Source organism: Zonotrichia albicollis, chromosome 1 (assembly GCF_047830755.1).
Source record: "Zonotrichia albicollis isolate bZonAlb1 chromosome 1, bZonAlb1.hap1, whole genome shotgun sequence".
Taxonomy (NCBI): Eukaryota; Metazoa; Chordata; class Aves; order Passeriformes; family Passerellidae; genus Zonotrichia; species Zonotrichia albicollis.
In genome coordinates, this window is record NC_133819.1 from 130,939,796 (window position 1) to 130,966,637 (window position 26,842).

At 43.9% G+C, this 26,842-nt stretch overlaps 1 long non-coding RNA gene across 2 annotated transcripts in view; it reads right to left on the reverse strand.

Moving 5' to 3' along the window:
• Nucleotides 1–12,767: 12,767 nt before the first annotated feature.
• LOC141731142 (uncharacterized) overlaps nucleotides 12,768–26,842 on the reverse strand; it is a 45,067-nt gene continuing 30,992 nt past the window's right edge. The window contains exons 3-5 of one of the 2 annotated variants that reach the window (XR_012583070.1): nucleotides 24,461–24,597; nucleotides 21,781–21,924; nucleotides 12,768–15,861 (exon numbers count right to left, since the gene is read on the reverse strand). This is a non-coding gene — a long non-coding RNA (uncharacterized LOC141731142). The remainder of the gene's footprint in view (nucleotides 15,862–21,780; nucleotides 21,925–24,460; nucleotides 24,598–26,842) is intronic. The other variant, XR_012583071.1, reaches the window with a different exon arrangement.

A 26,842-nucleotide genomic window follows, 5' to 3' on the forward strand; every position in this document is an offset into this window, starting at 1 on the left:
AACCTGAACACCTAGGTGCTCCAGGCCAGGCTGGATGGGGCTTTGCACAAGCTGATCTAGTGAAAAATGACCCTGCCCATGGCACAGGAATTTGAATAGATGAACTTTAGAGGCTCCCTCCAATCCAAACGATTCTGTGATTCTATAATCCTATCCTTCCATGATCTCTTCTCCACTCTTGAACTCATTTTAGATACCTATAAATACATGTGCATGCACACATATGTGCACAAAGATATGTTCATTCACTGGCCAAAATCAGACTTCAGAAGCACTGGCATGAGCATGCACAAATATTGGTATAAAAAAAATACAGCATGTTCTTTTTCTTATTTCTTCAAGGCAGTGTTACTGCTGGTCTGGCATCCCAGCATCTACTGGGGCATTCTCAGTCCTATACACGAACACATACATATGGGGATATATGCCCAGGAAACAGCACTGGCTGAAGACCAGAGAGGACTTATAAGGCAGGAATTGCATCACTTCCTCCTTGCTGTTGAGATACTCCCTGGAACTTGGGTGTTTCAGTAAGGAAGGAATATTTCTCAAATTTATGCAAGGACACCTGCAATATTTGATTGATTGATTGATTGATTGATTGATTGAAATCTCACCTAATCTGAAATAATATCAACTCACAAAGAACTGGAAGAAGTATGGCAGGTTGGTACCTCTGCCCTTTGTAAGTTATCCATTCTAAGTTATCATAGGTAAATATGTAATGCAAACATAAATGAATCTATTTAAAACATGTTGGGCTGCTTACTCCACACTGTTAGAAAGCAAGCCTATGGAGCACCACATCTACTAATCTCATGCCTGGAGTCATCTGTGGACAGCTCTGTCTTTTACCTTTGGTCTTATCTCACTTCTGTCCAGACTTAGAAATGCCCAGACCCTTAGCTGGGCAGCAGTCACATCCCCCTTCACCTCATCCTGCCAGCTGAAACAAATCTGACACTCAACTCTCCTCTCATATGGCTTTTCCATCCCCTGCTCATTTGTGATGCTCTTCTCTGCACCGTCAAAAAATCCCTTGGGAATGCAGGCAAACACAGCTTTCCAGCTGGCATTCAAATAGCCCTGAACCAAGGCATTGAACCAGTCCTGCTTTGCTGGTCAGCTGTTCATGTTCCACACCCTGGAACGATGCTTCCCATGTATCCATGGCTCACAGTCATGCTGTGACTGACTAATGCAGCACAGCAGCTCCAGTGGGACACACTCCCAGGCAGGCAGTCACCCCCTTCCCCTGGCAATGGCTGTATTCACAGCAAATGGGGCCCAAGGGCTGAACATCCTCACTCTTACAGCAGCCAGCCTAGAGCCATAGCTACTGCTCCAAGATTACATTTCACCACATCTGTTACCAGCATGGTGTCATCAGTTTATGTTACTCCCTCCTTTTCACTTCTGGTGACACAGTTGTAAATAAAGCATTAAATAAGGTCCACTCCAAATCCAGTCCTGGAGGTATTTCACTAGCATTTCTTTCTGGCATGCTTGGTCTCATTAAGTCATAACCCACCATTATCTCCCTATTTATCAGTGTTTTCCTTACATTAAAATTCATATTTCTCCAATATAAGAAAGAAGTTATTTGCTTTATTTCAACATCTTAGTGCAGATTGCATTTGCCTTGCCTGAAAAGGTCAGCTATCTTACAAAAAAAAAGGCACAATGTTAACTTGGCATCATCTACTTTGAGCAAATTCATGTTGTATTTCCTCTCATTTTTAGATACCTCCTGTCTTCCTTCAGCAGAGTCTTTAGTCCTGCATGTGCAGGAGGGGGAGAAAGAGGAAAAGCTGGTGCCCAATTTCCCTGTTTCCCCACTCTGCTCTGTATCTGTGACATTGCAGTTACTGAAGTCCACACAGGGAGCCTAAAACAGAAGGAACAAAACAAGGAGTAAAGTCATGAGCTCACCCATGAAGGTCTCCCATGGAGCATGAACTGTGAGTCCTTCCTGACAGAACCTGTTGCCTCATGAAACTCAGAGCCCAAGAGGCTTAGTCAAATATCTTAGATAGAGATGAAACACTAGCAATTATCAAAAGACAATTTAAAGGATTATCTTTCTTCACTCTCCATAAACTGCTCTTTAGCTGGTCTAGAAGAACATGAACTCCTTGGCTGAAGAGCTCTTGACCATGCGCACACCATGAATTTAACAACATTCTCTGTACAGTTTGGCCACCACCCAGAGCAGATCCCACTGTAGATGTAGAACTACCCTTCTGCACCAGGGCCATGGCTGCATCTTCAGCTTCCTCAGTGCCTCTCTATTGCAGACACACCATTTCTGGGGAACACTGATATGTGGATACAGTTTGCTTTCCACACACTGCATTTGGAAGTAGACAGCATGGCAAAGCTCTTGCATACACTCCATGCCAAGCAAGAGCAAGATCAGCTGGAATAGGTGCTGGGTTTGGTAAGCAAGGATCAGGGCATGTAGATAGGTAAGCTGCAGACACAGAGCAAGGTTTAAGGCTCTGCAGCTCAGAGTGGCTTTGTGAGAATGCACCTGGCAGGTGCATCACATGCATGGGCAGCACTGCAGAGCAGCACAGCACTGTGCAGCCCGGGGAGGCCCTCATTGCCCTGTTCCCCAGGCACACAGGCATTTGTCACAGCAGCAGCAGCAGCACAGGACACTGCAAACATGGCAGGTGCCAGTGGTTAGCACACCCCCAGCTTCCACTGTCTGGAGAAGCCTGTGGCTGGGTGCTTCAGGAAGGGGTGCAGCCCAGACAGGCAAAGCCTGTGTGCCCCTCCAAGCTGGGTAGCAGTATGGGACTGTCATCACTTATGTTCCCAAATCACCCACAAATGTAGAAGTGGGCCCAGCCTGCCAGCTAAACCTTCCCAGAACACTGGAAAAGGAGAGTAAGGGAGAAGACAACTGCAGTCTTGCCAAGCATGTCCCACCCAGGTTGCTGTGGGTGTGCAGCTGCTCAGGGAAGCACTGCCTGTGCAAAGCTTTGTGTGCAGCCAGCCAAGCTCTGAGCACTGCCTCAGGCACCTGCCCCTCACTGGTGCCATCCCCTCTGCCCATTCACGCATACCCAGCTCTTCCACCACAGCCATTTTGGCAAACAGTGATGGGCCTGCCTCCAGACACCTCCTGGCTGCTGCTGGGGCAAGGTCCACCCCAGGAATCAGATCCCCAAGAGCAGGGCCGTGGCATCCTTTCACCCACAAGCTGTACATTTCTTAGCCTCAAGCTATGTCTGTGTTCTGCACATCACAATGCCCAGGAAGGGCCATACAGCAGAACACATGCCTGGGAAGGGCAGTTTAAGACTGATTAGTCCTTCAAAACCATTCCATGTGTATTTATAAAGCTGCAGTTTCCCAAACTGACAGGAGTTTCTATGAGTGCAAACCCCTCCAACATTCAGTGGACATCAACAATAACAGAAACAAACGACAGATTATTCATGTACAATTGTTATGTTGAATAGAACATAATTTATGCAGTTAAAAGAAAACAGTGCAGTGGTAGAAACAAAAACAGCATGAAGCTGAGGCAGCAGAGGTTTAGCTTAGATATCAGGAAAAGGTTTTTCACCCAGAGGGTAGCTGGAACAGGCTCATCAGGGAAGTTGTCACATCACCAAGCCTAACAGAGTTCAAGAAGCATTTGGACACACTCCCAGCCACATGGTGTCATTCTTGGGGTGTCCTGTGCAGGGCCAGGTGTTGGACCCAATGATCCTTGTGGGTGCCTTCCAACTCAGCAGATTCTATGATTCTAAATAAAAAAATAACTCTCACTGCATCTCATTGTGAGCTTGAATTTTATAGCTGACTACTACAAAATAGAGTAGAACCTTTTAGCACTTTTGATACTGTATAATCTATAAAACCCTCTGCTTAGAAAGAAAACTTAAAACATTTTGAGAGGAGAGCATTTTCCTTCCTGCTGTGAAATTAATGTACTAGTTCCCTCATGGCCAAGTGGTAGAGAAGTATAAAAGTGATTTTGCCTAATACTGATTTCTCTGTTGCACTTTGCTAAGTAGAGCTGATACATCACTCCTGGTGCTTTCTTTGGATAATGTCAAACAATAATGAGACAGAAAATACAGACGTCAAATAAGGCAGGACAATAATACTATAATAAAATAACTGTCTCTGAATTTCTTTAACAACATTTATTGTTAAACAACTGCACTGAAATCCACCTCAGTTTACCAGCTTTCAAATGAAACAACAAACAATCCCAAAACTGTTGACATTTTGATTATGAATTTTAAAATACATTCATCTCTATAAAGGTTAACCTAAAATATCTTGAGAGCTCTCTCACTTTCTTTCAATTTATTCAAGTCCCTCAACAACCAGGACATAGTCACTCCATATAAACTATGCCTCCTAAGTGCTAGATTTGAAGAGGATCTTGCCTCAGAAGACACTGCATATGGTGGCAAGGGACAGCTCTTGTTTTTCTCGACATTTTCGCAGCTTGGCATTTCAGAGAAAAAAAGAGCTCGTTAAAAAGCCAGTTAATATGCTGGGAATGACCTTGCAAAGAGAAAACAGCATGAGAATAAAGTTCTCATGAAACTCACACTTATGTATGTCAGCTTGGATAGACTGAAAAAGGATGGGAAACGGTATGGAATGTCCAAAGTTCCAATCCACCTGCCTCTGACTTTGCCCAAGCAAGCTGTCAAGCTGCCTACCTGTATGAGAAAGAGTTTTTTGGCCAGATCTCACATGCTCTGTGCTTTGCAAGAAGGCTGGTGCCCCATGATGGCTACCCTGGAGCCTAGGCTCCAGCTATGCCTTCATTCCAGCTGGTGATCCCCAGCCAATGCTGACCGCAGCAATAGGAGCTTCTCCCAGAACAGTTTGGTGGCAGGAATATACCATGTTTTAATTTTAAAAGATTGACAAGTGGATTCCAGCACATGGAGAACAAGTCTTTGAAAAGATACATCTGTAGTCTGAGACAAATCAGATCCCTCTGTCTTGCTTCCACTTTTCAAGTGGAGAACATGCCCTTAACCAGAATATATCCTCCCTTAGGACTTAATACAAATGAAAAATTCAGGCACCAGATTATCAGATAGCATAAATTGGCATAATTTCATTAACTGAACCAGCTAGACCCTAATCTCTGGTTGCTGCAAGCTGCATTTGGGATGCTTCTTTTCCTTTTCTGGATGACTATCATCCTTCTGTCTGACCATCACTACATTATGGTAACCATAGAACAGTGGGTTTTTTTCCCTAGACAGAATTCGACCACAAAACAAAGAGTTGCCAGAAGCCTCATCTTCTCTGCAGCAGGATTAGCTGTAGTTGCACTGTAGACTTGTTCTCTATCTTCAGATACCATAGGCAATGGTTACTCACAAGAGTTTTGCTTTTAATGGCTGGGCAATTTCATTCATACCAAGGCAAAAAGCAGGGGGAATCTGAACCTTTACAGGTGCAGAGCAGATTTAGAGGCAGCTGCTTACCAAGATCCTACCTGGATATTGGAGTGGGATTGGGCTGGGAAATAGCAAGGAGCTCAAACTGCACACTGGGATCCACCACAAGCACTTTTTTGTGTTTGTACAGGCAAGTGAAGCAAACTGGATCTGGCTGCTGCTGCCAGTGATATTCTTAAAGCTTGGAAGAAGTGGAAGATAGTCTGTGTGGCTGGGCCAAGGGATTATTTGGGTTCAACTGATGTGCATGGACTAAGGACTCAAATCCGAAACTGTGGGAAATTAATGATTATTCTCCTTCTTCATAGTGTAAGATGATTGTGTCTTAGCTCACTCCAGACCAATTTTTTTTTATCTGTGGCACTGTGTGCCTGACGGATTCATGCAATGATTTCTCAAGCACAAAACTAGCCACAAGAAACAGACTGAGATCTATGAAAGATCATTTCTTCAAGTAAAACCCATGAAACTGAATTTCTGAATGCAAAGAGTTCTTCAGAGAGAGTGTTTCTGTGCAGAAGAAAATAATTGCCATTTTTCATTTGTTCTACCAACATTTTATTTTATGCTCAGTTGTAGTTTGAAAACCTAAATGAATACACCAGACCAAGTGTCCTGACTTTGCAGTAACACCCCTACAGCTGAAAAATAGAAATCCAGTGGGCTGACTGCATTGATGACACAGACAAAAAAGAGAAGTCCTTCTTGCCAGTAGAACCACTATCATATGATTATTAATTTACTTTAAGCTCAGCAAATTATCCTCCAGTAATTATTGGCCTAATCTAATCTCGCGTGCATTTTAACAGCCAATTAAAAAGACATACACCACAACAAGGATAAAAAATCAACCAACCTGCAGCAGCACCAAACACATATACACATCCATAAACCTGAACGGGGAATAACACCTGACAGAAGTACTCAAGAAGATGATGTTATCTGTCATTTCTCTTGGAGCCTCCCTTTTACTTAAATCAGAGTAGACCATGCATGGACTTTTTCCAACACATACAAAGGCACAAGTCATAACCAAAAAATTTCAGTCAAATTTTTCTGGAGGATCCACAGGGAGATGGTATCGTGTGTTTTTAACTGCTCTAAAGTTAAGTAAAGTACTGAGGCTTGCTGAGGTCCAGGATCTGGGCATTTGTAGAAGCGTGTCCATGCCTGTGTGAGAAAGGGGAAGGCCAAATAAAGCCATAAAACAATACAATGTGTCAAGACATCAATTATTTTTTCCAGCAATTACACTAAGCCTACACCTTTAATTCAAATTAAATTATAATAGCTCTAGACCTCTGTGATGGTGTTCACAGGGGTTCTTGGATGAGGGAAGAGATGAGGATCTGACTTCATGTTTCAGAAGGCTTGATTTAATATATTATTATATATATTACATTAAAACTATACTAAAAGAATAGAAGAAAGGATTTCATCAGAAGGCTAGATAAGAATAGAATAGGAAAGAATGATAACAAAGGTTTGTGGCTCGGCTCTCTGTCCAAGCCAGCTGGGCTGTGATTGACCATTAATTACAGACATCCAACATGGGCCAATCAAAGATCCACCTATTGAATTCCACAGCAGCAGATAATCAATGTTTACATTTTGTTCCTGAGGCCTCTCAACTTCTCAGGAGGAAAAATCCTAAGGAAAGGATTTTTCATAAAAGATGTCTGTAACAGACCTCTGACCCACGTCAGGAAAGACAGTCATCAGCTTCCCAATGGGGCAATGTCAGACAGGGGGTTTCTGCTCCCCAGGGGATCAGTCGTAAGCTGAAGATCTCAGCTGAACCACCACTATGTGTTATTTGGAAAGCAGCATCCTCCTTGTGAGGTGGTGTGGAAATGCAACAAAAATTACCCCAGCAGCTCACAGAAAAGACCAGGACACAACTAGAAGGCCAGGCTCCCGTTCCTGTAACGGGGGTGATGCAGTGGTCCCATGCACTGAGCTAAGATTGCAAGGCACAGCCTGAGATCCTGATCCTCTCCTCTTTCCTGCACTTCTTTGCCCTTCTTGAAGTTCACAGTCTTCTCCCTAAAGAGATGCCTGGCTGAGCTGAGCACTACTTTTTCCCAAAAGGAAACCAAAGGAGAAGTGACTGGCACTCCATTACATGATAATTTAGTGACTTGGTGAGCACTTGTCCACAAAGTTGAAGGCCACCTCTCAGTTCCCCCTCTTCAGCACGATCACAATTCAGGCTTTCCTCTGCCCACTTCTATATAACCTCAGGCTCTCTCTTCCTGCTCCAGATCTGCCTTCCTGTCTGGGCCCAGCTCTGCTTTTGCCAGCCCCAATGCTGGTGGTTGGAGAATACAAATTGTGATGAAAACCATGGGTTTGAATGCCTTCAGGATGGATAAGTATTGCATCCAGGTGCTTCCCAACACTAACCAAGAATGCCAGCCACTATGCTTGAGTGGCAAGCAGAAGTGCCACCAATAAGGGCCACATCCTAATGATGGCAGCAACAGTGCTTTGTGGTGATCTCAGAGATGAGTGTAGGGGCAAAACCAGGCTGTAGAATGGTGGACTTTAGGTTTCTTCATGCTAAAAGTCTAGATGCTGGGGGAGTTTATGTGTGCCTACTTTCCCAGTGCAATCCCTTCATTTCCTGCATGTTTAGGGAATACAGGTACTTTACAGAATCACAAAATATACTGAGTAGGAAGGGACCCAAAAAATCATCAAGTCCTAATCATAAGTGAATGGCCCATACAGAGATCAAACCTACAGCCTTTGTGTTATTAGCACCAGGAGCTAATAGAGTTAGGCTGTGCTGAACAGAATGCCTTTTGGATTGTTTTCTGGAGGTAAAGCACCTATATTTCACCAAAATCCAATTTCAAGCACTCTGGCTTTCACTGAAAGTTACTACTAATACAGATACCCAAGAGTTTTATGTCATAATAGGAACAGATAGTCTTGGTTTATTGGGATAGGAATGAGAAATGGCATTATGTATAATTTTAAATTAACTCAGGCTAAATATGAGAAGACAAATATTATCATTCTGCCAAATAATAGTATCATTCAAATCATGTGTTATAGGCCTGGTTTTAAGCATTGGACCTTAGGTATTAAAGACAAAGGTATATACTGCCTCAGGAGAGTTCAGCAAATCCCTTTTCCTAAAAGATATAACAACCAAATTTAGCCCTGGTGTAATTCTGCTGCTTTCAATCCCAAGAGTTTATTTTGTTTGCTCTATGTTTCCAAGTTGGGAAAAGACTCAGGAAACAATAGGAAAAACGTCTTTCTGTGCCACAGCACCTCTCATGCTAAAGCCTAGGCACACAACAAGATCTGTGACATATTTGGTGTACCATGGACCAGAGAACTGTATCTTTCAAGGGATCTCCTAAGATTAAGCCTCAAAACATTCTGTGTGACCTTGGGAAAAGCACTTCATTTTTCTCTGGCTAGGTCTATTGTATAAATTAAACCCCGCCAGGGGGATGTTCCAGGGCATTGGAATTCAATCCTGTATAAACTGTTGACATAATCCTTGGCATCAGTTTTGCTGAAGCCAGCTGGCAGTGTCCCAGGCAATTCCCCACACAACTCAAGAGCCAGCACAACCCAAGGCCATCCCTGGCAGATGTGAAGAGGGCCAGCCCCTCCACTTTGGAGGGAAACTCAGGGAACACAGCCTGCTCCATGCCAGTCTCTGTGCTCAACAGCAAGCCTGGGCATGTTTTGTTGAGGAGTACAAACACATCTGATCCACCTAAAACGGGGATAATGTATCGTTTCCTTTATAAAGACCTGTGTGATTTAAGCATGCAACTACCATTATAGCTATTGCATACATATAGCTGGACTCCTCACCAGATTATTTGAAAGCACTTGTAAATGAACTGTCTTTCCCCTCTCTAAGTACCAGGGAACAACTGCCAGAAAATACATCCTATAGGAAATTCATGCTCACACCTACACGTAATGCCTGCCAGAAAAAAACTAAGGGAATAGCTCGGTGGCCTATAGGGCAAAATTTCTAATTTCCTGCTTTGTAGGTGCAGGAGACAAGATGTTTATGCATTGTTCTCCTCCCTGTGAGAGAGAAGGGTGGCCTTGTCCATCTCTAGAGACGTCCTTTGCTTTAGCTGATGCTCTCTTTCCCACCTGGCAACATTGCCATGGCCATAGGAGCCATCTGTGCTTGTGTGATGGATGCACTTTCAGCACTGCAACAGCTTTGAGCCAACCATCCTCTCTTCCAAAAAAAAGAGCTCAATTGAAGAGCAGCTGGTGATGCTGGAGATCTGCTCTAAAGGCAAGTAAGCAATAACCTGCAATTGATGCAGAGGAATGGAAAGGAGGAAGAAGCAGAAGAAAGCCCCCACCTCCTTCTAGAGTCACTGCTTCCCTTTATCCTTGCCAAGTGTTCTGGAGCTCTTCGCCCTGTTCCAGTCTGTCACTTGAAAACATGTTACTTACAGATCCTACCAGATGCACAAACAATTGTATCTCCTCCAAGCACTTTGGACATCAGTGGGTTAGGAGCAGGGTTCCAAATACAAGTCATATTTCATCACCATATTCCAGCCCTTAGTGTACGGCATCACTTATAGGATGGGACACTGGACCTTTGTAACAGCTCCTTCTGGCATCAATTACCAGCCTCCACAGTCAAGAGCTACCTTTTTGGCCGAATGGACACACAAATGATTGCCAACACTAAGCCTCTTCTGTCTGCTCATCCTGAAGCAGTAGGCTCTGTCACTCTCCCACATTCTCCTGCTAAACAGAATTGAACTGGCTACTCCTAATTTAAATTTGTGCAACTTTATATGTAACTATTCTTTCTAATCAAAACCACATACATCTATTTGATTAGTAATATAGGGTAATATGGTGTGCAGTACCATACTGATACTTTCAGACAATCCTATTTTGGAAATGCACCATTCTGAGGTTTTTGTTCCCAGCAGCATACACACAATTTCCTTCAGAGTTGTCAGCCTTCACCTCTATACATACTTTGTGGGCAGGTGCATTATAACCCACAGCTGGAACTGTTTTCCTTAAATACTTTCTATGTAAAAAAACCCAACAGAAATCAAACTAATGATAATTATTATGGCAGTTCTTTCTCTAAAATTATGGAAGAAACCAATCTCTGATAAAAGAAGACATGCAGCTATGTGTTGATCCAGTAAATAGTTGTCTAAGTGTTCACAAGCCTGTTTTACAGAGGAGTTGTGTTTGCAAGAGGCTTTCATCCTAAAATCATGCCCTCTGCATAGATGATCCTGTAGCCTTCATCATCTGCTGCTCTCTCGTCTCAGTTCTGAATGAAGGAATAAAATTATTTTTGCACACTTTGAAGGATCAACTTCCAAAGAAATCTTACAGCTGCACAGAAGACAGAATGATTCAGCCAGCTGAGAATTGATGGACTGGCTGTAACAGGATTTACTCCATCACCACATCTCTCTCTCTTCTGATGGCAATATAAAAGTAAATAATGAGTCTACAAAAGCTGAGTTTGGCACTAGTCCTGTATGAAAAATGAGGATGCTTCATTGCTCTCAGAAATTTTTAAATTAGATGGATTATCAGCTACTAGGCTGCATTTTAAAGTGTTCTTTTGGCAAAGTGCCCCTGTAGACTGTAATGAATTGTCCAAAACCTTCTTCTACCCACTATTCCAAAAGCTGAAACTTTCTACAGCATTTGCAAACAGCTGCACTTTTCAGAAAGGCAGAAATACTCTCAAATTTAGCTACATGTTGGCAACCTCTATCCCAGACATTCACAAGACTCCGGCCATTGCTTCTCCCACCTCACAAAAAGAATTGCTTTCGACTGACAAAGCTTGAATTTTGACTCAGCCAAACCACAGCAGAGGTACATAAAATCCGTGGCCAGTTGGCACTAGCTCAGTCCTGGAGCTGATGGTACCTGCCCTTCAGATTTTCCAAAGGAGAGTAACCCTTGCGTCACACTGCTCAATGCCTCTTTTGTTCTGGCTTTAATCCTGTGTCCAGCCACGGGTTTATGTGACTCCTGAACTGCTGTCAGCAGCAAAGATGCCACTCGGTGCCATTTACGGGAGATTCAGCACCTGCAGGCTCAAGCTATGAGTCAAAAACCACAATTATGGGAAAGTAAATCATGCACAGAGCAGCAAATGCAAGCATATCAGAGTAATGCCTATTAGGCAGAGAAAAGCCGGTGAGATTAAGGAACTGTGTTGTTAAGAGAGAGAAAGAGAGAATGAGAAAGAGAGAATGAGAAAGAGAGAATGAGAAAGAGAGAATGTAGGTTTATAGGCTGAAACCAACTCAATTTTTTTATTTTTTAAAAAATTATGTATTTGGGTTATTACAGAAAAGGAGACACTTGGTCAAGTCATACTATTTTCATGAGGCAAGAAGATTATGTGGTATCACTTGTTTTTAGTGAACCAGCTGTGGAAGAGGACGGTCCGGGGTGGCTGACCCGGTCCCGGCTGGGCGCTCAGCAGCTCCCGGGCACCGAGGCGCAGCCATTTCCTTCTCCTTCCCAAGGCTCAGCTCCGGGATCCCTGCGTGAAGCGCAGCGCGGCCCGTGCTCGCCGCCATGGCCGCGCCGGGCCCGCCGGCGGCGCAATGCCGCCATCTCGCGGCGGCGGGAGCGGCGAAATGGCCCCTGCGGGCGGAGCGGGGCTGTGAGGGGCTGCGGGCCGGGGCTGCGGCCAGGGACAGCGAGGGCTCCGCGGGCAGCGGGAGCGGGGCTGGGAACGACGGAGGGACGAAACCCGCAGGATCGGGGCGCCAGAGGCCCTCGTGAGCAAGGGCCGGGTTGCGGGCCGCCCGCATCCCTCCGTGAGCAGCGCGCCTGAGGCGGGCAGGGCAAGGCAGCTTTTACTTGACATAGAAATGGACATCTTACCGGAAAATTTAGTAAGGGAAAAAAAAAGGGGTGGGAGGTAATTTTAAAAACCAGAAAGGCAGATCTATGTCTGATGGGAATAAAGGACTTTCTCGCTCTCTGTTGGCTCTGTAAGTGCCAGATGCATTCTGGTGTTATTTCACAAGATCACATGGTCAATTAGACTGGAAAAGGCCTCTGAGATCATTGAGTACAACCTATGAGCAAACCACCACCATGTCAACTAGACCATGCTCTGAGTACCATGTCCAGTCTGTCCTTAAACACCTCCAGGGACAGTGACCCCACCACCTCCCTGGGCAGCCCATTTCATTGCCTGATCCCCCTTCTTTCCTCCTAATATCCAACCTGAACCTCCCCTGGCAGCTTCAGGTGATGTTCTCTTGTCGTGTTGCTGGCCTGGGAGAATAGGCCAGTCTCCATCTGGCTATTGTCAGGACCCAGCACTTCCCTCTGGCTGTCCTGAGCAGCCAAGACCCCTGCCAGGGGTTTCAGAGACCCTGGCACAGAGCCCAAAACGCCTGTGGTTTTGATTATGACCCATGGTGGAAATTACCAGCCTTAGATGAAACAAGCACAACAGTTTAGGCAGAATAATAGTGAATTTATCACGGTATGAAAAAGTAGATTTTGGGGTTTCTGGAATGCGGGTTCGGGAGGCAAGATGGGGGATCTGGGCGTGTCCAGCCTTTCTCCTTCTTCTTCTTGGCCCCCATCTCCTGCTGTGGTATTGGCACTTACAGATTAGTTTAGAGTAGAAGCTCACTGTCTAACATAGGTGATAGGTATTGGAAAGTAATTGTAAACATTGTACACGTAGTTTTTAGTATACAAACATAACACCGCCCCGGGAGCAGGCAGAGTGCCTGGACTGCCTTGCTGAGCAGATCTCCACAGGACAGGAAAAAGAATTTTATAGATAAGATACAATAAACAACCTTGAGACTGAGAAATGAAGAGCTCTGACTCCTTCTTCAAGTGCCGGTCTGGGAAAAGAGACTTTCGAACTCTTCTCAGGATCTCTCTGACAAGCTAAAGATCTCGACAGGCTATAACCTCCCTTCAAGGAGTTCTAGAGCATGAAGGTCCTCCTGAGCCTCCTCAGAGCTCACAGGTACCATGTAGAGAGGGCTGCTCCACCCCATTTCCCTGCCAAACTGCATTGCTTTGAAATCTCTCCTACCATTTGCCTGCCTCTGGCTGAATTTCAGCTTGAAATTTTCAGCTTGAAAAAATAGTTGTGCCAGGACCAGAACCAATTAGGAGTGAAACACTTCTTGCCCATGTTAAAATCACGTACAGTCATTTTGTACATCAAACACCACAAATTTGTGCAAACTTGAGTGAGTCCCTACTTTGAGGCATGAATTTGGTAAGGAGCCAAAGGAATGTAACTTTAGCCCAAACTATTAAAATGTTAAAAGACGTAGAGAATGTTCTTCACAGTAGGAAATTTTTAGACTTTGGCAGCTAAATTCCTTGAAGATATATTAAATTCTAGCATAGGACCACCATGTATAAAGGCAACTTTCCCTTCCAGTGCTGCCTTTGGGTGCTGCAGGCTGCTGCTGTATGGTTGGGTGCCTTGAATGCCTCCCTTTGGTGTTGTGTGCTTAACTATCCCTAGTGAAGGTTCACAGAAAGTGGCAGCTCAGTGCCATCAGCTCAGGGACTGTCACACCCTCTGCTCAAGCAGAGGTGGGTGTAATACTGTAGATGTTTCAGCTGTGACCCGTGTCACCCATGTACCATGACCCATACAGGTGTGGATATGAGGTCATGTTGTGGATTTGTTTTCCAATTTGGTCTCTAGAAACCTGGGCAGTTAAACATTCACAGAAGTTAACATAAAGGTCACAAAGCCAAATAAACCACTCTAAACAGAGAGGTTGGCTGTGCAGCCATCATTCCAGCCCTTGTGCATCAGCATTAAAGGGTGTCTGAACCTCACACTTCTGGCTTTGGCTGGATGGGGTTCAGTCCCTGGTCCCCTCTGTATCACAGGGATGGGAGCCCTGGGCACGTAAGGATCAGTGCTGTAGCAAGCCTGTGTGAAACTGAAGGGACCAAGGCAGGGAGTCCTGCAGCTCAGTATTGTTTGGTGTCTGAGCGTGAGGAGCTCAGGTGCAGCCAGAGCGCAGTCCTGCCTTCCCACAGCTCCCCATGCCACGTTCCTCCTGGCCTTGGCAGGCTCATGCTCTTCATGGGCATCAGCAGGACCAGTCGTTTCATGGTCTCCGAGAGCTCAGATGTTTCTGACCCTAAGGTGGACATTAAGAACCCAGCATTTCTGCTGTTAAAAAAAGTGCGCCACCAAAATACAAGAGATGATTAATTCACACAAACATGTCTTTTCAGTGTGCAATGAGCTCTGCTGCTGAGAGCTCCGTGACTTGGAGGAGGACAAGGACGTTCATCTTCTATCGGGGAAGCCAGATTTCACACACACCCCCCCCCCCCCCCCCCAAGCAGACAGCAGTACAACCTCAGAAAGGCGGGCCATGGCACCCCCTTGTCTCCCCCGGGCAGCAGGTCGGGCAGCAGGGATTCCCTCTCCGCAGCTCTTTCCTGCGCGGTCAGAGCCCACCCTCTGCTGGGGGCTCGGCTCCGGCCGCACTCCTGCCCTCCGGCCCCGCAGGCTCACGGCATCTGTATCCGCAGCACACAGCTTGCGTCTGGCTGCACAGCAGGCAGCTCTCCGGAGCACAAATACCCGGCTTGTAGGTGACAGCATGTTGCCTTCCTACACACAGCCGTGCTCTGCTGTCTCCAGCAAAAACTGCCGAGAGACTCAAGCCATTAATTGTGAGGACTTGTGAAAAAATTTATATCAGAAGAATCCTTCCCTTCTACATTTTGTTATATGCAGATAATGATGAGTTAGGTTTGTTTTTTTGGGCTTTTTAAATATATATTTTTGCTACAGTTCTGGAGTTCACTCAAGATGTATAAATATCAGACATCATTGCTATAGCTTCAGTAGGGAAGGGGCTTATCTGGAGGGTCAGGGAAATCCCAACCTCTGGTTGCCCTGGTTTCTTTCAGTGAGGAGGGAATGCTGAGGCAAAGAAAATTACCAGCTCTTTGTCACTGGAAATCTCACACATTTGGGAAGTGACTAAGCTGTGGTTTTGGGGAGATTGCCTTATATAGATGAACAAGAAGAAAAGAATGCTCAGTTTTGTGTGAAGCTAGAGATCCAAAATGCTGAGTAGAGCTCAGGAAAACCTCTGGAGTGGGTTGTCTGTAAGGGCCAATAGAGTGGAGAGAAGGCACAGCAGATGGCAGAAACATTGCTTGTGTAGGTTTGACTCCTTGGGTTGATTTTTCCCATGAACACAGAAACAATTTCAAACCCTGAAACCCAAGTGTTTAGTACACTGCAGGTCTGCCTTTATATATCCAGTTGTGATACATATGAGAATATTGCTTGTATTCCACCAGATTAAGTTGACTGTGGAAAGGCAGTCCAAATGTGCTTCACAGGGATGAAATGAAGTTCTTGGTGGTCCTATATCTAGAAGAAAACAGAAAATGCTGTCAATTGACCAGTTTCCTTTCACACAAATTCATAAAATCATGCTACCATGCAGTTCTCATGACAAATCAGTAACAGCCTGCAGAGAGATATCCTGTGAGTTTCCATCTTGCCTATTAAATAGCAGAAGAAATTCCTCTGGGAGCATCTGGTGGGAAGACCATTTCCACTGTAGCCTGAGATTACCTAGACTGCAAGGCTTCCACAAGAAACTGCTGCTCCAGGAGGTCCCACAGATCAGCTGTCTAAGCACAGTGAGTCTTCCTGCTTTGCTTCTGTTTGCATTGATTTTCAAGAGTGCTCATGTTTCTGCCAAGGCTCACTGGAAGGAAGGCCTGCAGGGCTTTAACCATCAGTTTGAACTGAATTTGTGCTGACTCTTGGACCCACAGGATGTAATTTCTGGTCAGCTGTAACCTTTCCTGCATGCTGGCACATTAAGTGGTGGCTCTGTGCATTTCTGAGAACTGTAGGTTATAATTTCTAGTAAAATAAAGCATTTCTTTCTATTTTTCTACTATTCTTCTGTTTTACCAAATGAATCAATAAATGATTTGAGCTCAAATGTGAAGCATTGCTGCACCTTGCCTAGAAGCCTGAACTGGCAGCAGTGAGGAACTTCCACCTGCAGGACTCTCCTCACCTTGCACTTCTGTTAATTGAAGTTGACAGAAATACAAGCACAGTTTCCTTTCAGACAAATTCTGTTCTCACCTTTGGCTTGTCCATATGTAGTACCCCTGGGGCAGGAGCTGACTTCTGCTTTGTGTTTGTCCCATGTCCAAATGATCCTGCCCCTTGAACAACAGGCTTCTGATTCTTAAACACATTTTCAAAATCCTGTGGGAACATTCAAGTCCTGCTGGGGTAAGAGGTGCCACATTGCCAAACAGCCTGCAGCCTATGTGGTGGCTAATTTATTGGCACAAAATTACAGGGTGACCCGGGCTGATCTGAGCCATAGCCTGCTACTGCATATCCATCCATGAAATAAAGGGTGTTCTTTCCAAATTTTTTCCTGGTTTGGCAGGATTCAGGTTTTTTTATAAAGTTACAAACCTAACAGGTTTGTAACCTGACAGGCTGAACCAAAATAAGGTCAATGTATACAGAAATTATAACTGCAACTAAAAGCTGACAACTCTTAAATAAATACCAGTTTTGACCTCTGATTTTTTTAATAAAAGGAAGACATTTCATTCTACCTCACTTTCCACCAGGGTAGCTAGCAAGAACCAGAACATCACTCTGTATAACTCTGAGTAGTCATACACATGCAGAGGTGGCAGCCAGATACTGAGCAATGTTCATAGCCCAGTGGGATGGGAGCAGCCTTCAGCTGGGGCTTTGGGATACTGCTACCATGTAAATTAGAAGGCAGCTTCATTCTGTCTCCACCATAAGTGATAAACAAGTCATGAAAGCTGAAGGTTGAATTATGTCATTCTTGAGTGCAGTAAGCTCCTTTTAGTGGGCTGAAATTTGTTCTACTACCTTTGGAAATTAGCACGCAGCTCTTTAATGCTTTTGGCTAACAATGCATTTGTTGACTTCTCAGATGTCATGTGAAGGGCCTGCTCTCTGTCTTCTCTGTCTGTGACAGCCATATAAGCTATGCCAAAAACACAGCCAAGACAAGCACTTTTCTCCAGATGTAAGCTGCCTCAATTGCAACTCCTGCGCGCTGTTAACAGGCTTCAGTAAATTTGAAAACCAGCATAAACCACAGATTTTTCTGAACTTAAAACTTTGCTGTTTTTACAGTGTTATGTTTCTGGGCAGGAAATCTTGATTAGATGCCAAGTTGGTAGGGTATTCAATACCTCCCTATAAAATGTTTATAGTTGGGTGTGTATACCTAAGTGGACCTTTCTGTTGCTAAGTGAACATGATGAAAAGAATTCCTCATCTGAGAATCAGTCAGGCAGCTGCAGAGTGCAGATAAATTCCTTCCAATAAACACTGTAAGCATAGGAGAGGCATTCCTGTCAGAGCCACAGGTCCAGAGTTCTTCCAAGTATCTTCAGCATTTCCTGGTGTGTAGACCTGAGCTTTAATTTAGTTTATAGTTTTAAATAACAAACTGTGATTAAAGCTATGCACATAATTTGTTTTCACAAGTATAAACCAGAAACTTGATCCTATGCTAACAAAGGCAGATCCTTAGTGGTTCTACTATCACAACCACAGCAGTAACTAAATAGCAGACATCAGATTATTTTTTCATAAATATGTGCTTTCACAATTTTTCAGAAGCCTAAAATTTGCATGTACATTTGTAATTTATGTATGTGGCTTAGTTGCACAAAACAATGTGTCTTCTTATACTAGGTAATATATTTACATGACACTGCTACAACTATAGGGTTGTAGAAGGTCAGCTTTACAAATGTCGGAACCCAGGAAATTCTTCTGGCTGCCCTGGAGGACTCAAGACCCTGCCAGGGGGGCTCAGAGACCTTGGCACAGGGCCCAAGACACCTGTGACTTTGATTTTGACCCATGGAGCAAATTACCACCTTTATATGAAGAATTACAAGTCAAGACAGTTTAAGTAGAATAATAGTTAGTTTGTCACAGGGTGAAAAATAGATTTTTGAAGTTTTTAGAATGGGGGCTCGGGGTCCCATGATGGAGAAATTTGGGCATTCCCTGTCCTTCTTCTTTCTTTTTCCTAGCCTCCATGTTCTGGGTGATGCTGGCATTTGTGGATTGGTTTAAGGTAGAAACTCACTGTCTAACATAGGTGATAGGTATTGGGAAGTTATGGTAAATAATGTAGACATAGTTTTTAGTATAAAAAGATAACACCACCCTGAGGGCAGCCAGTGTGCCTCTGTCTGACCTGCTGAACAGACCGTGGCAGGCCAGTGAAAGAATTTTATAGATAAGAAACAATAAATAATCTTGAGAATTAGAATAGAAGAGTTCTGACTCCTTCTTCAACTGCCAGGCTGGGAAAAGAGTCTTTCTAACACATCTCGGGGTCACTCTGACGACCAGCAAAAGTCCTGAGATACAAGTACCCTGCCCTCATTCATGTCTTATGAGGACATGCTAGAACATCTCCACTGTGTAGTTTGCGATCTTACTATTCCATGAGCAGGAACTATGTGATCATCCTCACATTAAAATTAGCCTCTTTATACCACTTTTACATTCAAAAATATTTGCTCATTTATAGAAGCTGAAATAAGTTTTAGGGAGGCTTTTCAAAAGTATCCTTGGTTTCCATTTGCTACCCATTATTGCAGAAAGCCTTTCTATAAGCTGAGTCTCTTTGTAAGGAGATGTGGCAGAGCTGTGCCAGTGAGCTCCTCCCAAAGCTGCCATGTCCTGTGTGACAGGCTGAAGCTCCAGCAGCCATTGTGAGCACCCAGCTCTGTCTGGGTGCCTTCAGGAGTCCCACCTGCTGTTCAGTGTCTCAGGCCTTGCAGAAGCACATCTGACTGAGGAGCAGATGCACAATGGCTGTAAGCCCTGGCTGTTTCAATGCCATCCTGCAGCCTGTGTGCTGCTTACCACAGGTCACCGATGGCAGTGCCTTTGGTCCTGTCACAGTCTCTTTTTATGTGTCTCAAACCCCCCATAGAGCATGGTACATTAAGCAATCAGCTAAGCAAATTGGACCCAGGAGTGCAGTGGAGCATACTGCAGAGAAAGGCAGCAAGCTGCTGGGAAAGCTGCATCTGTGACCTTACACAGCACTTGTCCTTTTGTGACTGGCTGAGGCCAGCAGTGCTCTCAGGAGGACAGCTGCATACTCACTGCTGGGGTGCTGGTGCCAAGCCCCTGGAATTCTGCCACTGTAACTAATGAACTCCCTTAGGAACCTCTGAGTAAGGTTTAACATTGTGCAAAATGCTTTATTCCCAAATGCACCAGTAAGGATGTCCAGCTGGTCTGGATGCACAAGACTTCACAGGACACACACTACACAGCCAAAGGTTAATAAAGCTATGATACAAACTTAAAACCTTATCTGTCCTTTGAATAGCTCCCCAGATAATGTGATTTTTCACCAAATTAGCAGCAGATGAATTATCAGGGTTCTGCTGGCTTGTCTGACATGAAACCTGTTCTGCTTGAGGAAAGGAAGAACTTTCACACAAGAGTGCTAGAGAACAGTCAGTTGGGGAGCACTGCTACCTCGCTGTTAGTCAGACAGAAGAATGCTCCTCTTCAACACAAAGTCCAATTCAGCTAGAACACTCACCCTAACAGTCTGTGCCCAGTTCCCTAAATACTGTCTGTAAGAGCAATCTGTAAGTAGAGAACTGGGTGCATTTAGTCTGCTGTGTGCTTTTAGAAAGCTCTTATGCAGCAATTACTACCTGGACAAGGTGAGTTGTGACAATCCATTTCCTTGGCACCCAACAGGCACTAATGCCCATGCAGAAGAATCTGTAAGTACTTCTGTTCAGCTCCAAGCAAGCAAAAAACAGTCTACAAGCATAGGATGATGATAAAACTAAAGGGAGTTTTGATGTTGATTTTGACCAGCACAAAAGCACACTCTTTTCATAAGAGACCCCATGGTGAAATTAAATTGTCCTCCTGGTGCTCCTGCTGTCCCTTGTGGGTAAAATCATGTGTCTTTTAGCCTCTGCCTAAGCCTAAGGCTTTAACTACAGTTTGCCTTTATTCTCTGATATAACTCCTACCCTTAGGTATTTTGCCAGTAGCTTCCTTAGAGTTTAATGTATCATCTTCAGCCTCACATGGGCAGGACTCCTCAGCTCTCTCTCAAAGTTCATCCATAGAGAGGATTAAATATTGTAAAACATTACAATGCTTTAATAAGTGAAAAAGTTAATGGCAGAAGTTTTGTATGTAATGCTATCTCTGTATGATCATTGTTTATCTTTTCAGAGGGAATCTGCAGTATCTGTTGTAAATTCACACAACAAAGGAATATTTCCTTTCCTGCTCTGGCTACACCAGAAAATAAAGGGTGGCTGGCTGGAAGAAAGGTAGACATACAGGAATAACCATAAGTGAAGTGGTCAAGAAGCTAACAGCATTTAGTGTGCACAGACTCAGAGGAGAAACAAATTTATCCACACCAAGGATTTTGAAGGATTGATGTATAAAATAAAGATTTTTAAATTTTGGAGTGCTGCAACCTGACAGCAGAACAGTAAGCACCATACCCATGCTTACTAGAAACACAGAGATTATCTTGGCAGAGAATTATCAGTCTTTCTACAATCATGAGCAAGTCTTAGAACAATTTTTGAAGGAAAGAATAATTAAGACCTAAAGGTAAGTAAAAAATTATGTAGATAAAATGATTAGGGCCAATTCAGCTGGTATCTCTCGTTGATTTCCCAGGCATAATTTTTTTACATGGATGCTAAACTGTCAAACTAATTTGTGAAGCCAGGCTGATTTGATCACTTACAATGATTCTTGTCTTGAACTGGACAAATACCTTTAGAACTTAGTTATTCATTTATTAAAGTGAATAAGGAGCCAGCACAAGAACGCGTGGGTGAGGAGTTTCTGAGTGCAAAGGAGAATAATATTGGCATTCCTCAAGGTGTTGTGCCTGATAATCTTAAAGATTTTCATTTATTACTGTGGCACAGTTGGGAAAGTTTTTAAGTCTTGTCATCATGAAAGAGGGATGGAATATTAAAAGCACTGCATACCACTGGTGCCTAAAGCAGTGCAAATAAAGTGGCATCTTTTTGGGCAGAATACAAGGCATATATGAAAGCAGGAGCTATTTGGAGGTTAGATGTCAAAAGCAAACAGTTAATAAGGCTTCTTTGTTAGTGATACAGAAAGAAAAGCGCTTCTGGAAGTTCAGTCTTACTACTTGAGAAAATTTGTCTGACATTTATCTCCTGTGGGAGGTGTCTCATGCAGTGAAAAGTTAGATATGAAACCTACTGTTCAGTCAGCTAAAGCTGTGTCACATCAGTCTGGCCCTCAGAAGAGTGTCAACTCCAAAAAGGCCACCCATAGCTCTGAGAGGGCTGCAGCAAGGAAGGAGTGAAGGCAGTGGTTGATCGTATCATGACACTGATGGGATGGCTGTGAAAAAGGCAAACAGATACCTTATGTATCCAAAAAGGTTTTTGTAAAGCAGAGTACTGACTTATTCCCAGGCATATATAACCAGAACTCAGCACAGTTCAAGACACCTGTACTCAAGGAGAAACAGCTCAAGACTGCACCATAGGCAGAGAAAGCTGCAGCCATCGATGGGAGAATGAAAAACAATTTATCAACACTGTCTAAATGAACTGGGCTTGTTTTGTCTCACAGAGTGAAGGTTGAGGGGGCCTCTGTCACCTTTTTAAATGTTTCATAGCAAAGGAAGAGCTTTCAAAATTCCTAATATTATGTTGATGGAGGATCATAGTCTGGTTAAGAATAAATTTGAAGTCAAAATACAAAGTTCTGAAACTATCAGAGCTTTTTGGTATTGTCCAATGACCATTTTCAAAATGTTGCTTGATATGTTTGTAATCAGGGTTTTTTCGGTTTGGATTTTTCTCTGAGATAAATGTGGTAGCTAAGGGTCCTACAGAAACAAGAATGCTTCACTATTACTAAGACCCTTATAATGGGATCTTGCTATCTCCTCTTTATTTCTGGTTCAGGCTTCAATATTGTACCTTCTCAAGGTTAAGCATCAGTTGTTCCCAGTATCAGTCTATTAAGGAAGTTTTAGTTGTAAATGTTATTTCCTGATAATGGGTGAGTTTTGCTGAGCTGCTTTGCCTGAGAAATACTTACCAGCAGCTTACTCCCAGAAACTCCTGTAGGATGTCAGAGAGTTCTGATGCTCAGTATAGATAAACAGCAGGGTGACATCAGACATTGGGAATCCTTGATAATCAGTAAACTGGTACTTGTCTGTGATGATTTATCCCTACCAGCCTGTGTTGGAAGCTGAATGAGTGAATGCTGCTTCTGAACTGTTTGCAAACATGCTGACTTGTGGCCATCATTAAGAATCAGCCCCACTAGTCTGGGTTCAGTGTGTAAGAAGTGGTACTTCCTTTTGTGCTGGCATTTTTACAGCATCCTCAGGTAGAAATTTGCAAGTGCAAATAAAGTGGAGGGAAGAACAGGAGCATATTAGAATTTTACTTTGAAGAATTGCAACCCAGTTCTTTTCATGAGCTTTTAAAGAACTTCATTTCAGTGATACAGGTGTTACCTAATGTTTGATTAAAATCTAACATGAAGAAAGATTAGAATTGTGAACTCAAAGTGGTTGCCACAGATTAGACTCTTATCCTGGAAATACAGTTCAGTTGGTCCTCTCTCCAAGTACAGGTTAAGTCAAGGATTTGCAAAGATAATATAGATGAAGGGAGACTCTTCTTGAGAACTCTTTCTCTGAAAGGAAGGGTGAACTGGATGAGATGCAACAGAACAGATCACTCAGTTCCCTGTTGTTTTCCCACCACCCTGTTCCAAAGGATCATGGAGACATGGGCAAGTGTGTCTTGCCCCCGATAGGATGAACGTCTGCAGGCTGGGTCCTGTAAGAGGGACGCCAAAATGCTATTTACATTGCAATTTTTGGTCAGACTCTATGAAAAGGAGAAGATGTAATAGAGTTCTGGACCATGAGGCCATATAATGGCTGGGCTCTCAAGTTTTCAGTAGTATTCTTGATGGGTCTGTTGTTGATGCAAACATCTTCAGGTATGTATTGGTGACACAGTGACAGAACTTGTCCTCTGACCAGTAATGAAGGCCCAAAGTGGAGTATGCAGAATACTTTTTTATTTTCTATGCACCATGATTTTCTCTACAGAAATGTAAAACCTTCTTCCTGTTACATGCTTGTGAGATTCATAGAAACTCTCAGATACTCTCCTTCTCCACCTCATGCAAGTCAGGCTCAGCTCTTACTCATGCAAGGAGAAGTGAAAAGTGTTGTCTGTCATCTTTTGATTTCTCTTTGTATGGCTTAATGAGTGCAGGTTGCTCGAAATTGCTGTTGGGGGCATTGTGAGAGCGCAATGAACTTTTGCAGTTTTCCTAGAAAGTAGGACAGGAGCAAAGAGGCAGCAAGGAGCAGCTCTGCAAGGCAGTAAAGAGGTGTGAGACTCCTCTGCGGGGGCTCTTCCTCAGTGACTCATCTGAGAGCTGTACTCCCACTTGTCATTTGAAAATGAACCTCTACCCCTCCCTCGACTGTAGTTGTCCCTAACAGTGTCGGCGTCACCTTTACACCTCTCTCTCTCACAAGCATGTGTGGGTGGTGCTTGTTTTGCACATGAAAACACTGGCTAGTGCTCAGCCTTGCTCTTTTGTTCTGGTAGTGGTCACCATTGGATACACTTTCTTTTATATAGTCAAAAATGTTTCCATCGTGGCAAACATAAGAGATGGCGACTGCTGCGAGGTGAGGCGCTCCTCCTGGCACGCAGTGGGTAACACCAGCCAGCAGAGACATGGGGGAAGGTCTCTGCTCTGGAGTTCCAGCGCCTGCCTCGCTTTTTAAACACCCAAGAGACAGGCTGGCATTACATGTGAAATGATTCCATCAGAAATGATGACAGGGGAACATGGATCAAACTGCCAGATGGAGGAAAGGCATACTTACGAAACTCCTTGCTAATATTACCCAATGTTTCAGATGGGAGCACGGTGACTCACAGAAGGGAGCTGCTCTTCTTCTGTCCTCCGTGCAGGTGCACTGATGGTGACAGCATATTGCCATCCCATGTGGGCAGCAGCTCCCTGAAACATGAAAGGAAGGAGTAAAAAGACCTGGAAATTTGAATTCTAGAATTATTTACCCTTAGGTTAATTCAGCACTTCAGGCTTTCCATTGTCTCCTCAGGACTGAAACAAACATTCTGATTCTACAGCTGAATGTGATGGCCAAGTCACAACTTGGCAAGTCTGGCACTAGCCAGAGTCAATGGCCTGAATCCTAAATGCTGCCTGCAGGCACATCTCTTGCAGGGAAAGGCCTTTCAGGGGATGTGACAGATGTGACCTCACAGTCACCTTCCAGCCATGGGCCCCTGCTGCCCATGAGATCCACATAAAGCATACTTTGTATGGAAAATCCCACTATGAAAATCCAGTGTCCATAAAGGAGCCAGAGGAGTCCTGCAACCTTCTTTGAATAAGGGGAGAGAGTCTGGTGGGGCAAATGCCCACAGGGTTTTCTCTCTTGAGATTTTGGAGGGCACAGCCTCCTTTTATCCTAAACTTCCAGCTGTATGTTGCCCTCTTCCTTTCCCTATTGGCTGAGGTACTAGGAAGGTACAGCCTTCCCAAACTTCCTATCACATATTCCCCCTTTGAACCTGTCATTTCCCCCCAAAGTTCAGAAACTCAGGCTTATGCCAACCCATTTGTCTATTTCAGGAGTCAAACTGTCCGAGTTCTGTAACAAACCTATGGCTTGAAGTTGGTATAGATACTAAGATCCATTTCAAAGACATTAACACCCATACCCTCACCAAATGTGGAATTGTTGTAAAGGCATTAGCACACATCTTTCCTATCAATCTCATGTAAACCTGTAATCTCTTGGAAAGTAGCTGAATGGTGCTTAGCCCTTATGGATCGAATCCTTTACAAAGATTAGAAGCAGTGAGTTAAGGCATCTCTAGAATCACAAAATCCTGCTTCTTAATCCAAGGCCATTTTCTGTTAGAATGGGCACATGGGGAGCAGGAAACAAAACTGAGCCCATCACTCCTGCACAAACAGGATGCAGCACCAACACACCCAGAAAGGTTTAACAACATCTCACCTGAAAAATGAGTCAACAGATCAGCATTTTGAGGAGTGAGTAGAAATTTTCTGTTCCCAGGACAACAGCACTAAGCAAGGCTGAGAAGTGATGTTTTCTATTGTTGTGGAAATGCAGTCTAGTCTGCAACATCCAGGATGGAGTCAGGCTGATTTCAGCATTACAGTCAGAGCTGACTTAATCAATGATAGTTTAATATCCTTCTCAGTTGCTGTTGTCATGGCTGCTGCTTCATCTTAGCAAACATGTCAGAGCCCAGACCATCTTAGGCCAGTATAGTTTCCTCAAGGATGAGTCCCTTTCAGACATACCCACTGCAAAAAGTGGTGTCCCATGTAAAGACCAAGATCAGGGTTGCAATATCCAGCATGAAAACTTACATAGGAACTCAGGGGTAATTGGAGAGCTATTTCTGTCCACAAATGTTTTATGGGCGGTTTTGGTTTTTTTTTTTTTCCTAAACTGTAAAAATAGAAGGCATGATGCTGAAGAAAGACATGCTTCTTTTAGGCACTGGAGAAACTGTGCAGCAAAAATTAGACTTTATGCAAAGATTAATCCTTAAGTAGGGAGGTATGGGTGTCTTTTAACACTGCTTGACTTTTCCATGGGAGGTTTTGTATTTATAAGTGATTGTTCCTGCTCACACAGAAAACTTCTGTCTATTCATCTGTGTCCCTGGAGACTTCTGAACTTGTCATCAACCTGATATCCAATCAGAGGAACCCCTCCCCACTGTGCAATGAAAATTTATCAGCTTGTCCTTCAGCATGTCTCAACAACTCAGAGATTATTAACTCATCTTTCAAGTGATTAATACTTCTGGGTGCTTGAGAGGCATAACTCTGGTACTTGTGAGGTGCTGAGGGGCCACAGAAAAGACAGAAAGGGAATGCAGAGTGTGACAGTTTGGCTTGAGAGGCAGACTAACCCTGCTCTAGTTCAAGTCCTGTGCCCACTCCACCAGGGTCCTGTTTTAACTGGCCTCTGTAGCCCCTGCTACAACCAACCTGCCACAAACAACCAACAGCCCCTTTTAATCTCCTTCCTTTGTATGACAATCCAGATCTTTGGATTCTCAAGGGAGTACATCTGAGAAGAAGTCATTTCACTTAGAGCTGCCTAATTATAGCTACGTTGACAGCCACAGTTGTAACTCCTCTGCTGAGAGATTTTTAGTATTCATGGGTAGGCACCTCATTGGTTGCTGCAGAG